Source organism: Panulirus ornatus, chromosome 67, assembly GCF_036320965.1.
Source record: "Panulirus ornatus isolate Po-2019 chromosome 67, ASM3632096v1, whole genome shotgun sequence".
Lineage (NCBI taxonomy): Eukaryota > Metazoa > Arthropoda > Malacostraca > Decapoda > Palinuridae > Panulirus > Panulirus ornatus.
Window position 1 is genome coordinate 14,556,440 of NC_092290.1, and position 13,888 is coordinate 14,570,327.

General features: G+C 40.5%; 1 long non-coding RNA gene across 3 annotated transcripts in view; it reads left to right on the forward strand.

Annotated features, from left to right (window-relative positions):
• The window catches only part of LOC139747221 (uncharacterized), a 54,962-nt gene that overhangs the window by 23,301 nt on the left and 17,773 nt on the right, over positions 1-13,888 (forward strand). For all 3 annotated transcript variants that reach the window (XR_011712355.1, XR_011712353.1, XR_011712354.1), the window contains exons 2-3: positions 2,659-2,926; positions 3,845-3,918. This is a non-coding gene — a long non-coding RNA (uncharacterized lncRNA). The remainder of the gene's footprint in view (positions 1-2,658; positions 2,927-3,844; positions 3,919-13,888) is intronic.

A 13,888-nucleotide genomic window follows, 5' to 3' on the forward strand; every position in this document is an offset into this window, starting at 1 on the left:
GATGCGTGGATCAGGTGTTTGCTTTGAAGAATGTATATGAGAAATACTTAGAAAAGCAATTGAATTTAAATGTAGCATTTATGGATCTGGAAAAGGCATATGATTGAGTTGATCGAGATGCTATATGGAAGGAATATATGGTGTGGGAGGCAAGTTGTTAAAAGCAGTGAAAAGTTTTTATCGAGGGTGTAAGGCATGTGTATGTGTAAGAAGAGAGGAAAGTGATTAGTTCTCATTGAATGTAGGTTTGCGGCAGGGGTATTTGATGTCCCCATAGTTGTTTAATTTGTTTATGCATGGGGTTGTTAGGGAGGTGAATGCAAGAGTTTTGGAAAGAGGGGCAAGTATGCAGTCAGCTGTGGATGAGAGAGCGTGGGAAGTGAGTCAGTTGTTGTTCGCTGATGATACAACGCTGGTGGCTAATTCATGTGAGAAACTGCAGAAGCTGGTGGCTGAGTTTGGTAAAGTGTGTGAGAGAAGAAAGTTGAGAGTAAATATGAATACGAGCAAGATTGTTAGGTATAGTAAGGTTGAGGATCAAGTGAATTCGGAGGTAAGTTTGAATGGAGAAAAACTGGAGGAAGTGAAGTGTTTTAGATATCTGGGAGTGGATTTGGCAGCGGATGGAACCATGGAAGCAGAGGTGAATCATAGGGTAGGGGAGGGGGCGAAAATTTTGGGAGCCTTCAAGAGTGTGTGGAAATCGAGAACATTATCTCGGAAAGTAAAAATGGCTATGTTTGAAGGAATAGTGGTTCCAACAATGATATATGGTTGCGAGGCGTGGGCTATGGATAGAGTTGTGCGCAGGAGGATGGATGTGCTGGAAATGAGATGATTGAGGACAATCTGTTGTGTGAGGTGGTTTGATCGAGTAAGTAACGTAAGGGTAAGAGAGATGTGTGGAAATAAAAAGAGCGTGGTTGAGAGAGCAGAAGAGGGTGTTTTGAAATGGTTTGGGCACATGGAGAGAATGAGTGAGGAAAGATTGACCAAGAGGATATATATGTCGGAGGTGGAGGGAACGAGAAGTGGGAGACCAAATTGGAGGTGGAAAGATGGAGTGAAAAAGATTTTGTGTGATCGGGGCCTGAACATGCAGGAGGGTGAAAGGAGGGCAAGGAATAAATTGAATTGGATCGATGTGGTATACCGGGGTTGACGTGCTGTCAGTGGATTGAATCGGGGCATGTGAAGCGTCTGGGGTAAACCATGGAAAGCTGTGTAGGTATGTATATTTGCGTGTGTGGACGTATGTATATATATATTTGTATGGGAGTGGGTTGGGCCATTTCTTTCGTCTGTTTCCCTGCGCTACCTCGCAAACGCGGGAGACAGGGAAAAAAAAAAAAATATATATATATATATATATATATATATATATATATATATATATATATATATATATATATAATTGTATATATATATATATATATATATATATATATATATATATATATATATATATACAATTATATATATACATATATATATATATATATATATATATATATATATATATATATATATATATATATATATATATATATATATATATATATATATATATATATATGTATATATATAATTGTATATATATATATATATATATATATATATATATATATATATATATATATATATATATATATATATATATATATATATATATATATATATATATATGTATATATATAATTGTATATATATATATATATATATATATATATATATATATATATATATATATATATATATATATATATTTTATTTTTTTTTTTTTAAACTATTCGCCATTTCCCGCGTTAGCGAGGTAGCGTTAAGAACAGAGAACTGGGCCACTGAGGGAATATCCTCACCTGGCCCCCTTCTCTGTTCCTTCTTTTGGAAAATTAAAAAAAATTGAGAGGGGAGGATTTCCAGCCCCCCGCTCCCTCCCCTTTTAGTCGCCTTCTACGACACGCAGGGAATACGTGGGAAGTATTCTTTCTCCCCTATCCCCAGGATAATATATATATATATATATATATATATATATATATATATATATATATATATATATATATATATATATATATATATATATATATATATATATATATATATATATATATATATATATATTTATATATATATATAAATATATATATATAATATATATATATATATATATATATATATATACATATATATATATATATATATATATATATATATATATATATATATATATATATATATATATATATATATATATATATATATATATATATATATATAGGGGAGAAAGAATACTTCCCACGTATTCCCTGCGTGTCGTAGAAGGCGACTAAAAGGGGAGGGAGCGGGTGGCTGGAAATCCTCCCCTCTCTTGTTTTTTTTTAATTTTCCAAAAGAAGGAACAGATAAGGGGTCAGGTGAGGATATTTCCCTCTAAGGCCCAGTTCTCTGTTCTTAACGCTACCTCGCTAACGCGGGAAATGGCAAATAGTATGAAAAAAAAAAAAAAAGAAAATATATATATATATATATATATATATATATATATATATATATATATATATATATATATATATATATATATATAATTGTATAGAGAAACATCATAAGGTTAGTTCATTTGTTTGGTCCAAAGCTTAATGTTGTTGGTGCCGGCAGCGTGACCCAAGGCGAGCGTGATGGCTGGCCGGTGTCTACTGCTGGTGACGGCGGCCATGTGTGCAGTGTCGTGTGTGGTTTGCAGAGGAGAACACTACTTCCCCTCCGGTGGAACCCCTCTTCCCAGAAGGCAATAACTTTTATTTCGACATCGACCTTTCCGATCCCCTCTACGATGAAATTACTGCAGAGGCTCCTGTCCCACCTCGAAGGATCCCAGCGTTTCCCCAACTACTGCTCAAGGAAAAGTCAACAACCAGGAACATAAGTAAGTTATCCTATCGCCCAAATTACATCATACATGTGGAATCATAAAAAACTATCAAATGCTTGTAATTATGATACCTGATTATGTTTGTTTCTATCCATTATTTTATATCAGTTTGTTGTACCTTGCCTTTAATCTTTAGTGAACACCTTGCAACAATACACGCCAGATGGCCAATGTCACACGTATGTGAAATGAGAGAATATCTACCAGCTTTTTTTTTCTGTTCATGTCAGCAATATTGCCTGAATATGGGACGAATCAGTATTTGAAGTTCATAGATATTAAATATTAGAGAAATGGGGCAGTTGTCCCCCCTTTCACTCTACCAATTCATGAATCATCCTCCCAAATTACCGCTCTTACACATGAAGAAGGCGTATATCAAAAAGAAATTCTAAATACCTTGCAACACATTACTCTCAGGCTCATAAAAATCAATACAAACTCTCAGTTCTGAATGACTCGAGATAGTAACCAGTGTTACCACGAGTGTGCAGTGTTGAGCTGAAATGTTATTTGTACTCACTGAACTGCCGTCTTCTCTTTTACTCTTTCATATTCTTCCACCACCACCATCACTACCTATTGCATTACCACTATCAACACAGTTACAACATTCACGTCTGTTAAACCCCTATCTTTCACAGCATTCTATACGCGTCACAGCACTTTACGATCCGTAAACTGTACAACTGCTTTCACAGCATTCTACAACCCTAAATGATTTTCTTAATCCTTAAGATATCCTTCTACAGTCACAGCATCCTACAACATTACAACATACCAACCTTCCTATTCTACAGTCCTCCCGATGTCTAACAACTCTCAGATCTCCTTACAAGTATGACAATGTTCATACGTCTTCACCTTATCCCAAAAGTACATGTTTAGCTCAAGACGTTGTCTGTGTTTCAGGGAACATCTGTGGTAGGCGCAACTCCAGAATTTACAACGGAGAAGAGACTAAACCGAACGAGTACCCGTGGCAGGTGAGGCAACTGGAGAGTAAAGGCAGGTATAAAAGGTCTTGCGTCGGGCGAGGAACACACACTAGTCTTACTGCGCAGCTCTGAGGGCTGGGTGTAGGCCGTAAAAGTGAAGGCGATGTGTAGGCCAGAAGACTGAAGTTAGGGTGTGGGTCAAAAGAGTAAAGCTTGGGTATGAACTAGGAGAGTGAAGCCGGGGTATGGGTCAGGAGAGTGAAGACATGGTGTGGACTAAGAGAATGAAACCGTGGTGTGGACCAGGAGAGTGAGACTGGTGTGTGGGCCAGGGGCGTATTGCCATGGTGTGGGCCTAGAGAGTGAAGTCGGTTTGTGGGAAAGTAGAGTGAAGCCGGGGTGTAGGTCAGGAGCGAGAAGTCGAGGTGTGGGCTACGAGAGTGAAGCTTGTGTGTCGATCAGGAGAGTAAATCTGGGTTATGGGTCAGGAGAGTGAAGCCGGTGTATGGGCCAGGATAGTGAAACTAGGATGTGGGTCAGGGAAATGAAGCCAGGATGTGGGCCATGATAGTGAAGCTAGGGTGTGGGTCAGGAGAGTAAAGCTGTTTTGTTGGTCGAAAAATGAGGGTAATGTGTGGGTTAGGAGAGTGAGGGAATGATGTTGGCCAGAGTGTGGGCAAGGAAACTGAATTTTGGATGTGGGTCAGGAGATAAAAGTCGGGTGTAAGCCAGGAGAGTGAAGCCAGGGTGTGGGCCAGAAGAGTGTAGTCAGGGTGTGGGCAAGTAGAGTGAAGTCGATTCGTGGGCATGGAGAGTAAAACTGTGTTGTAGGTCACGGGAGTGAAGCCAGAGTGTGGGGTCAAGTGAGTAAAGCTAGATATTGATATTGAGTAATTCTGCCCATCTTTCCTCAACTTCATGGACCTAATCACATTGTGAGGACACCACTCTATATGAGGTCTATAGTTTAAGGAACACATTAGTATCATTGTCGTCAAAATTCATCCACTGTAATACGTGTTTCCATAAACTGATGAACTGCCTCCACATTTTCCTTTTTATCTACAACAGTGTAGTGTTTTATCACAACACTACACTGTGTACATAGATAATAATGATGCCAAGTTGAAGAGACAATAGAAAATGCTTATGGTACATAATTGACGTACGATAGCAGGACACAATTATAAATAACTACACTTTATATTAGAAATACTGACAAATATCGGATAAAAATAAGTTTCAAATCACCAAAACATTAACCCAAATATTGTAAAAATTCAAGGAGTTAAGTTTATTTCTAAAGTTTACGAACGATGCGACACCCAGAAGAGTGAAGCCAAGTTGTGGGTCGGAAAATGAGGGAAAGTCGTGGGTCAGGAGAATGAAGCTGGGGTGTGGACGAAGAGAGAAAAGCCGGGATATAGGCCACGAGAGTAAAGTCGAGGTTTGGGCAAGGAGAGTGAAGCTGAGGTGTGGGTCAGGAGGATGAAGTCGTAGTGTGAGCCAGGAGAGTGAGAGCGAAGTGTGGCTCACAAGAGTGAAGCGGAGTATGGACCAGAAGAGTGAAGTCGTGTTTTGGGCTAGGAAAGCGAAGCCGGGGTGTGGGTCTTGATACTGAGGGCGAAGTTTGGGCCAGGAGAGTGAAACAGGGGATGGGATTAGGAGGGTGAGGTCGTGGTGTGGGCCTGGAGAGTAAGAGTGAGGTGTGGGTCACGAGGATGAAGCCGTTATGTAGGCCAGAAGAGTGAGACTGGGGTCCGTGCCAATAGAGTAAAGCCATGGTCTGGTTCAGGAAAGTAAAGCTAAGGTGTGGGTAAGGAAAGTAAAGGCGGATGTGGGCCAGGAGAGAAAAACTTAGTTTTAGGGAAGGAGAGTGAATCCAGGGTGCGTGTTAGGAGAATAAAGTCGGGGTGAGGGTCAAAAAAGTGAGGCTAGGTTTTGGGTAAGGAAACAGAAGCTGGGGCGTGGCTCAGGAGAGTAATGGCGGGATGTGGGTAAGGATATTGAAGCCGGGGTGTGGGCCAGGAGAGTAAAGCTAGGGTGTTGGCCAGAGGAGTGAACTAGGGTTTTCGGTCAGGAAATTGAGGGCAAGGTGTGGACTAGGAGAGTAAAGATGGGCTGAGGGCCAGGAGAGTGAGAGTGAGGTGTTGGGAAAGAGATGGAAGCCGGGGTGTGGGTAAGGAGAGGAAGCCAGGGTGTGAGTCAGGAAAGTGAAACCGGGTTGTGGGTCAGGAAAGCTAGGGCAAGTTAGGGAAGCTGGGGTGTGAGCCAGGCGAGTGAGGGCGAGGTGTTGGCCAAGAGAGTGAAGCCGGGGAGTGGGTTAGGAGAATGAAGACGGGGTGTGGGCCAGGAGAAGAAGCCGGTGTGTGTGTAGGGAGAATGATGCCGAGATGTAGGTTCGGATGTTAAAGCCGGGTGTGGGCCACGAGAATGAAGCCGTGGTATTGGTAAGGTGAGTGAAGGCGACTGTGGGCCAGGAGAGTGAAGCCTGATTTTAGGCAAGGAAAGTAAAGCCGGGGTGTTCGTTAAAAGAGTGAAATCAGGTGTGACACAGGAGAGTGAAGTTGGTGTGTGGGCTAGGAGAGTGAATCCGTAGTGTGGGTCTGGAGGTTACGACCGGGGTGTGGTCCAGGAGAGTGAGAGCGAGGTGCGGGTCAGGAGAGTGAAGCCAGGGTGTAGGTCAGGAGAGAGATGTCGGGATGTGGGCCAAAAGAGTGAAGCTAGTCTGTGGGTCAGGAGAGTGAATATCGGTTGTAGTTCAGGAGAGAGAAGCTGGAATGTGGGTATAGAAAGTGAAGCCTGTGTGTGGTCCAGGATGTGGGTCAGGGAAGTGATTCTAGTGTGTGGGCCAGGAGAGTAAAGCCGGGTTGTGGGACGGAAAATTAGGGCAAGTTGTGGGTCAGGAAAGAGAATCTGGGGAGTGGATCGGAAAATGAAGGCTAGGTGTGGGTCAGGACTGCTAAACCGGGGTGTGGCCAAGGAGACTGAAGCCTGGGTGTGGGTCAAGACAGTGAAGCCGGAAGCAGGTCAGTAAATGAGGGCAAAGAATGGGTCGGAAGAGTGAATATGGGGTGTGGGCCATTAGAGTGAGGAAAGGGCACTGGCCAAGAGAGTGAAACCAAAGGGAGGACAAGACGATTAAAGCCGGGATGAAGGGCAGTAGCGTGAAGACGGGGTGTGGCCAAGGGGATTGAAGTCGGCATATATATATATATATATATATATATATATATATATATATATATATATATATATATATATATATATATATATATATATATATATATATATATATATATATATATATATATATATATATATATATATATATATATATATATATATATATATATATATATATATATATATATATATATATATATATATATATATATATATATATATATATATATATATATATATATATATATATATATATATATATATATATTTCACCTCTTGCACCTTTCTCTTGACCTCCTGTCTCTTTCATTTATACATCTCCCACTCAACTGCATTTTTTCCCTGCAAAAATCGTCCAAATGCATCTCTCTTCTCTTTCACTAATAATCTTACTTCTTCATCCCACCACTCACTACACTTTCTAATCGACCCACCTCCCACTCTTCTCATGCCACAAGCATCTTTTGCGCAATCCATCACTGATTCCCTAAATACATCCCATTCCTCCCCCACTCCCCTTACTTCCATTGTTCTCACCTTTTTCCATTCTGTACTCAGTCTCTCCTGGTACTTCCTCACACAAGTCTCCTTCCCAAGCTCACTTACTCTCACCACCCTCTTCACCCCAACATTCACTCTTCTTTTCTGAAAACCCATACAAATCTTCACCTTAGCCTCCACAAGATAATGATCAGACATCCCTCCAGTTGCACCTCTCAGCACATTAACATCCAAAAGTCTCTCTTTCGCGTGCCTGTCAATCAACACGTAATCCAAAAATGCTCTCTGGCCATCTCTCCTACTTACATAGGTATACTTATATATATCTCGCTTTTTAATCCAAGTATTCCCAATCATCAGTCCTTTTTCAGCACATAAATCTACAAGCTCTTCACCATTTCCATTTACAACACTAAACACTCCATGTATACCAATTATTTCCTCAACTGCCACATTACTCAAATTTGCATTCAAATCACCCATCACTATAACCCGGTCTCGGGCATCAAAACCACTAACACACTCATTCAGCTGCTCCCAGAACACTTGCCTCTCATGATCTTTCTTCTCATGACCAGGTGCATATGCACCAATAATCACCCATATCTCTCCATCAACTTTCAGTTTTACCCATATTAATCGAGAATTTACTTTCTTACATTCTATCACATAATCCCAACCCTCCTGTTTCAGGAGTATTGCTACTCCTTCCCTTGCTCTTGTCCTCTCACTAATCCCTGACTTTACTCCCAAGACATTCCCAAACCACTCTTCCCCTTTACCCTTGAGCTTCGTTTCACTCCGAGCCAAAACATCCAGGTTCCTTTCCTCAAACATACTACCTATCTCTCCTTTTTTCACATCTTGGTTACATCCACACACATTTAGACACCCCAGTCTGAGCCTACGAGGAGGATGAGCACTCCCCGCGTGACTCCTTCTTCTGTTTCCCATTTTAGAAAGTTAAAAAATACAAGGAGGGGAGGATTTCTGGCCCCCCGCTCCTGTCCCCTCTAGTCGCCTTTTACGACACGCGAGGAATGCGTGGAAAGTATTCTTTCACCCCTATCCCCAGGGATAATATATATATATATATATATACATACATATATACATACACATACCCACGCACATATACACACACACACACACACACATATACATATATATACATATGAAAAAAGTAAGAAATAATTTAGAAAACTGAAACTTCTAGCTTGAAATGAAATGAGAAATGAGTTGGGGTGAGAGAGTATCATTAAATTTTAGGGAGAATAAGATGTTCTGGAAGGACGTAAATAAAGTGCGTATGACAAGGGAGCAAATGAGAACTTCAGTGAAGGGCGCAAATGGGGAGGTGATAACAAGTAGTGGTGATGTGAGAAGGAGATGGAGTGAGTATTTTGAAGGTTTGTTGAATGTGTTTGATGATAGAGTGGCAGATATAGGGTGTTTTGGTCGAGGTGGTGTGCAAAGTGAGAGGGTTAGGGAAAATGATTTGGTAAACAGAGAAGAGGTAGTAAAAGCTTTGCGGAAGATGAAAGCCGACAAGGCAGCAGGTTTGGATGGTATTGCAGTGGAATTTATTAAAAAAGGGGGTGACTGTATTATTGACTAGTTGGTAAGGTTATTTAATGCATGTATGACTCATGGTGAGGTGCCTGAGGATTGGCGGAATGCGTGCATAGTGCCATTGTACAAAGGCAAAGGGGATAAGAGTGAGTGCTCAAATTACAGAGGTATAAGTTTGTTGAGTATTCCTGGTAAATTATATGGGAGGGTATTGATTGAGAGGGTGAAGGCATGTACAGAGCATCAGATTGGGGAAGAGCAGTGTGGTTTCAGAAGTGGTAGAGGATGTGTGGATCAGGTGTTTGCTTTGAAGAATGTATGTGAGAAATACTTAGAAAAGCAAATGGATTTGTATGTAGCATTTATGGATCTGGAGAAGGCATATGATAGAGTTGATAGAGATGCTCTGTGGAAGGTATTAAGAATATATGGTGTGGGAGGCAAGTTGTTAGAAGCAGTGAAAAGTTTTTATCGAGGATGTAAGGCATGTGTACGTGTAGGAAGAGAGGAAAGTGATTGGTTCTCAGTGAATGTAGGTTTGCGGCAGGGGTGTGTGATGTCTCCATGGTTGTTTAATTTGTTTATGGATGGGGTTGTTAGAGAGGAGAATGCAAGAGTTTTGGAAAGAGGGGCAAGTATTCAGTCTGTTGGGGATGAGAGAGCTTGGGAAGTGAGTCAGTTGTGGTTCGCTGATGATACAGCGCTGGTGGCTGATTCATGTGAGAAACTGCAGAAGCTGGTGACTGAGTTTGGTAAAGTGTGTGGAAGAAGAAAGTTAAGAGTAAATGTGAATAAGAGCAAGGTAATTAGGTACAGTAGGGTTTAGGGTCAAGTCAATTGGGAGGTAAGTTTGAATGGAGAAAAACTGGAGGAAGTAAAGTGTTTTAGATATCTGGGAGTGGATCTGGCAGCGGATGGAAACATGGAAGCGGAAGTGGATCATAGGGTGGGAGAGGGGGCGAAAATCCTGGGAGCCTTGAAAAATGTGTGGAAGTCGAGAACATTATCTCGGAAAGCAAAAATGGGTATGTTTGAAGGAATAGTTGTTCCAACAATGTTGTACGGTTGCGAGGCGTGGGCTATGGATAGAGTTGTGCGCAGGAGGATGGATGTGCTGGAAATGAGATGTTTGAGGACAATGTGTGCTGTGAGGTGGTTTGATCGAGTAAGTAACGTAAGGGTAAGAGAGATGTGTGGAAATAAAAAGAGCGTGGTTGAGAGAGCAGAAGAGGGTGTTTTGAAATGTTTTGGTCACATGGAGAGAATGAGTGAGGAAAGATTGACCAAGAGGATATATGCGTCGGAGGTGGAGGGAACGAGGAAAAGTGGGAGACCAAATTGGAGGTGGAAAGATGGAGTGAAAAATATTTTGTGTGATCTGGGCCTGAACATGCAGGAGGGTGAAAGGAGGGCAAGGAATAGAGTGAAATGGATCGATGTGGTATACCAAGGTTGACGTGCTGTCAGTGGATATAATCAGGGCATGTGAAGCGTTTGGGTAAACCATGGAAAGCTGTGTAGGTATGTATATTTGCGTGTGTGGACGTATGTATATACATGTGTATGGGGGTGGGTTGGGCCATTTCTTTCGTCTGTTTCCTTGCGCTACCTCGCAATGGCGGGAGACAGCGAAAAAGCAAAAAAAAGAAAAAAAAAATCATTTATCTATTTTCTTTTTTTTGTCGCTGTCTCCCGCGTTTGCGAGGTAGCGCAAGGAAACAGACGAAAGAATGGCCCAACCCGCCCACATATACATGTATATATATGCACGTCCACACACGCAAATATACATACCTATACATCTCAATGTACACATATATATACACACACAGACATATACATATATACACATGTACATAATTCATACTGTCTGCCTTTATTTGTTCCCATCGCCACCTCGCCACACATGGAATAACAGCCCCCTCCCCCCTCATGTGTGCGAGGTAGCGCTAGGAAAAGACAACAAAGGCCCCATTCGTTCACACTCAGTCTCCAGCTGTCATGTAATAATGCACCGAAACCACAGCTCCCTTTCCACATCCAGGCACCACAGAACTTTCCATGGTTTACCCCAGACACTTCACATGCCCTGGTTCAATCCATTGACAGCAAGTCGACCCCGGTATACCACATCGATTAAATTCACTCTATTCCTTGAACGCCCTTCACCCTCCTGCATGTTCAGGCCCCGATCACTCAAAATCTTTTTCACTCCATCTTTCCAATTCCAATTTGGTTTCCCACTTCTCCTCGTTCCCTCCACCTCTGCAACATATATCCTCTTGGTCAATCTTTCCTCACTCATTCTCTCCATGTGACCAACCCATTTCAAAACACCCTCTTCTGCTCTCTTAACCACACTCTATTTATTTCCACATATCTCTCTTACACCTACATTACTTACTCGATCAAACCACCTCACAACACATATTGTCCTCAAACCTCTCATTTCCAGCACATCCACCCTCTTGCGCACAACTCTATCCATAGCCCACGCCTCGCAACCATACAACATTGTTGGAACCACTATTCCTTCAAACATACCCATTTTTGCTTTACGAAATAATGTTCACGACTTTCAAACATTCTTCAATGTTCCCAGAATTTTCGCCACAAGCATCTTTTGCGCAATCCATCACTGATTCCCTAAATACATCCCATTCCACCCCCACTCCCCTTACTTCCATTGTTCTCACCTTTTTCCATTCTGTACTCATTATATATATATATATATATATATATATATATATATATATATATATATATATATATATATATATATATATATATATATATATATATATATATATATATATATATATATATATATAATATATATATATATGTATATATATATATATATATTATATATATATATATATATATATATATATATATATATATATATATATATATATATATATATATATATATATATATATATATATATATATATATATATATATATATATAATCTGTCAACCTTTGTGAGGAAGTCTCAGGGGAGATTGAGTGCAGAATGCGAAAAGATGAAAGTAAATGATGTAAGGGAAGTGGAGCAGGAATGGGAAGTATTTAGGGAAGCATGTATTTAGGGATGCATGTGACTTGAGAAATGTGGGAGGTAGGCAGATTTGAAAGTGTTTTGAATGGTTAGATGAAGAAGTAAAATCATTGCTGAAAGAGAAAGGAAATGCGTTTGGGCGATTTTGGCAGGGAAGCAGTTGAAATAACTTGGAGATGTATAAAAGAAAGCGGCAGGAGGTCAAAAGAAAGTGCAAGAGGTGACAAAGTGGGCAAATGAAAGTTGGGGTGAGAGAATATCATTATATTATAGGGAGAATAAATAGATATTTTGGAAGGAGGGAAATAAGTTGCCAAAGACAAGAGAAGAAATGGGAACATCGGTGAAGGGGGAAATGGGAAGATGATAACATGTAGTGTTGAAGTGAGGCGGATATGGAGTGAATACTTTGAAGGTTTGTTGAATATGTTTCAGGATAGAGTGGCAGATATAATGTGTTTTGTTTGAGGTAGTGTGCGAAGTGAGAGGTTCAAGGAGAATGTGTTGTTGAACAGAGAAGAGGTACAGAAAGGTTTGCGGAAGATGAAAGCTGGCAAGACAGCGGACTTGGATGGTATTGCAATGGAATCTATAAAAGAAGGAGGTGACTGTTGTTTATTTGTTGGTAATGATACCTAATGTATGTATGGATCATGGTGAAGTGCCTGAAAATTGGCGGAATGCATGCATAGTGCCACCGTACAAAAGGGAAGTGATGATAAAGGTGATTGTTTGAATAACACAGGCATAAGTTTGTTAAGTATTCCCGGAAAATTTTATGGGAAGGTATTGATTGAGAAGGTAAATGCATGTACAGAAAATCAAATTGGGAAAGAGCAGTGAGGTTTCAGAAGTGGTAGAGGATGCGTTGATCAGGTGTTTGCAGTGAAGAATGTTTGTGAGAAATACTTAGAAAAGCATATGGTTTTGTATGTAGCATTTATGGATCTGGAGAAAGTATAAGATAGGGTGGATAGAGATGCTTTGTGCAAGGTTTTAAGAGAATATGGTGTTGAAGATAAGTTGCCAGAAGAAGTGAAAAGTTTTTAACAAGGATATAAAATATGTTTACGAGTAAGAAGAGAGAAAAGTGATTGGTTCTTGGTGAATGTCGGTTTGTAGCAGGGGTGCGTGATGTCACTATGGTTGTTTCATTTGTTTATGGATAGGGTGGTTATGGAGGTGAATGCAATAGTTTTGGAGAGAGGGGCAAGTATGCAGTCTGTTGGGGATGAGAGGGCTTGGGAAGTGAGTCAGTTGTTGTTCGCTGATGATACATCGCTGGAGGTTGATCCGGGTAAGAAATTGCAGAGGTTTGTGACTGAGTTTGGTAGTGTGTGAAAGAAGAATGTTTTGAGTAAATATTCATAAGAGCAATGTTATTAGGTTCAGTTGGGTTGAGGGATAAGTTAATTAGGAGGCAAGTTTGAATGAAAAATTGGAAGAAGTAAAGTGATCTAGATATTTGGGCATGGACTTAGCAGCGGATCGAACCATGGAAGCGGAAGTGAGTCATAGGGTGGGGGAGGGAGCGAAGGTTCTGTGAGCGTTGAAGAATGTGTGCAAGGCGAAAACGTTACCCTGGAAAGCAAAACTAGGTTTGTTTGAAGGAATAGTGGTTCCAACAGTGTTATATGGTTGCGAGTCATGGACTATAGACAGTTTTGTGCGGAGGAAGGGATATATTAGAAATGA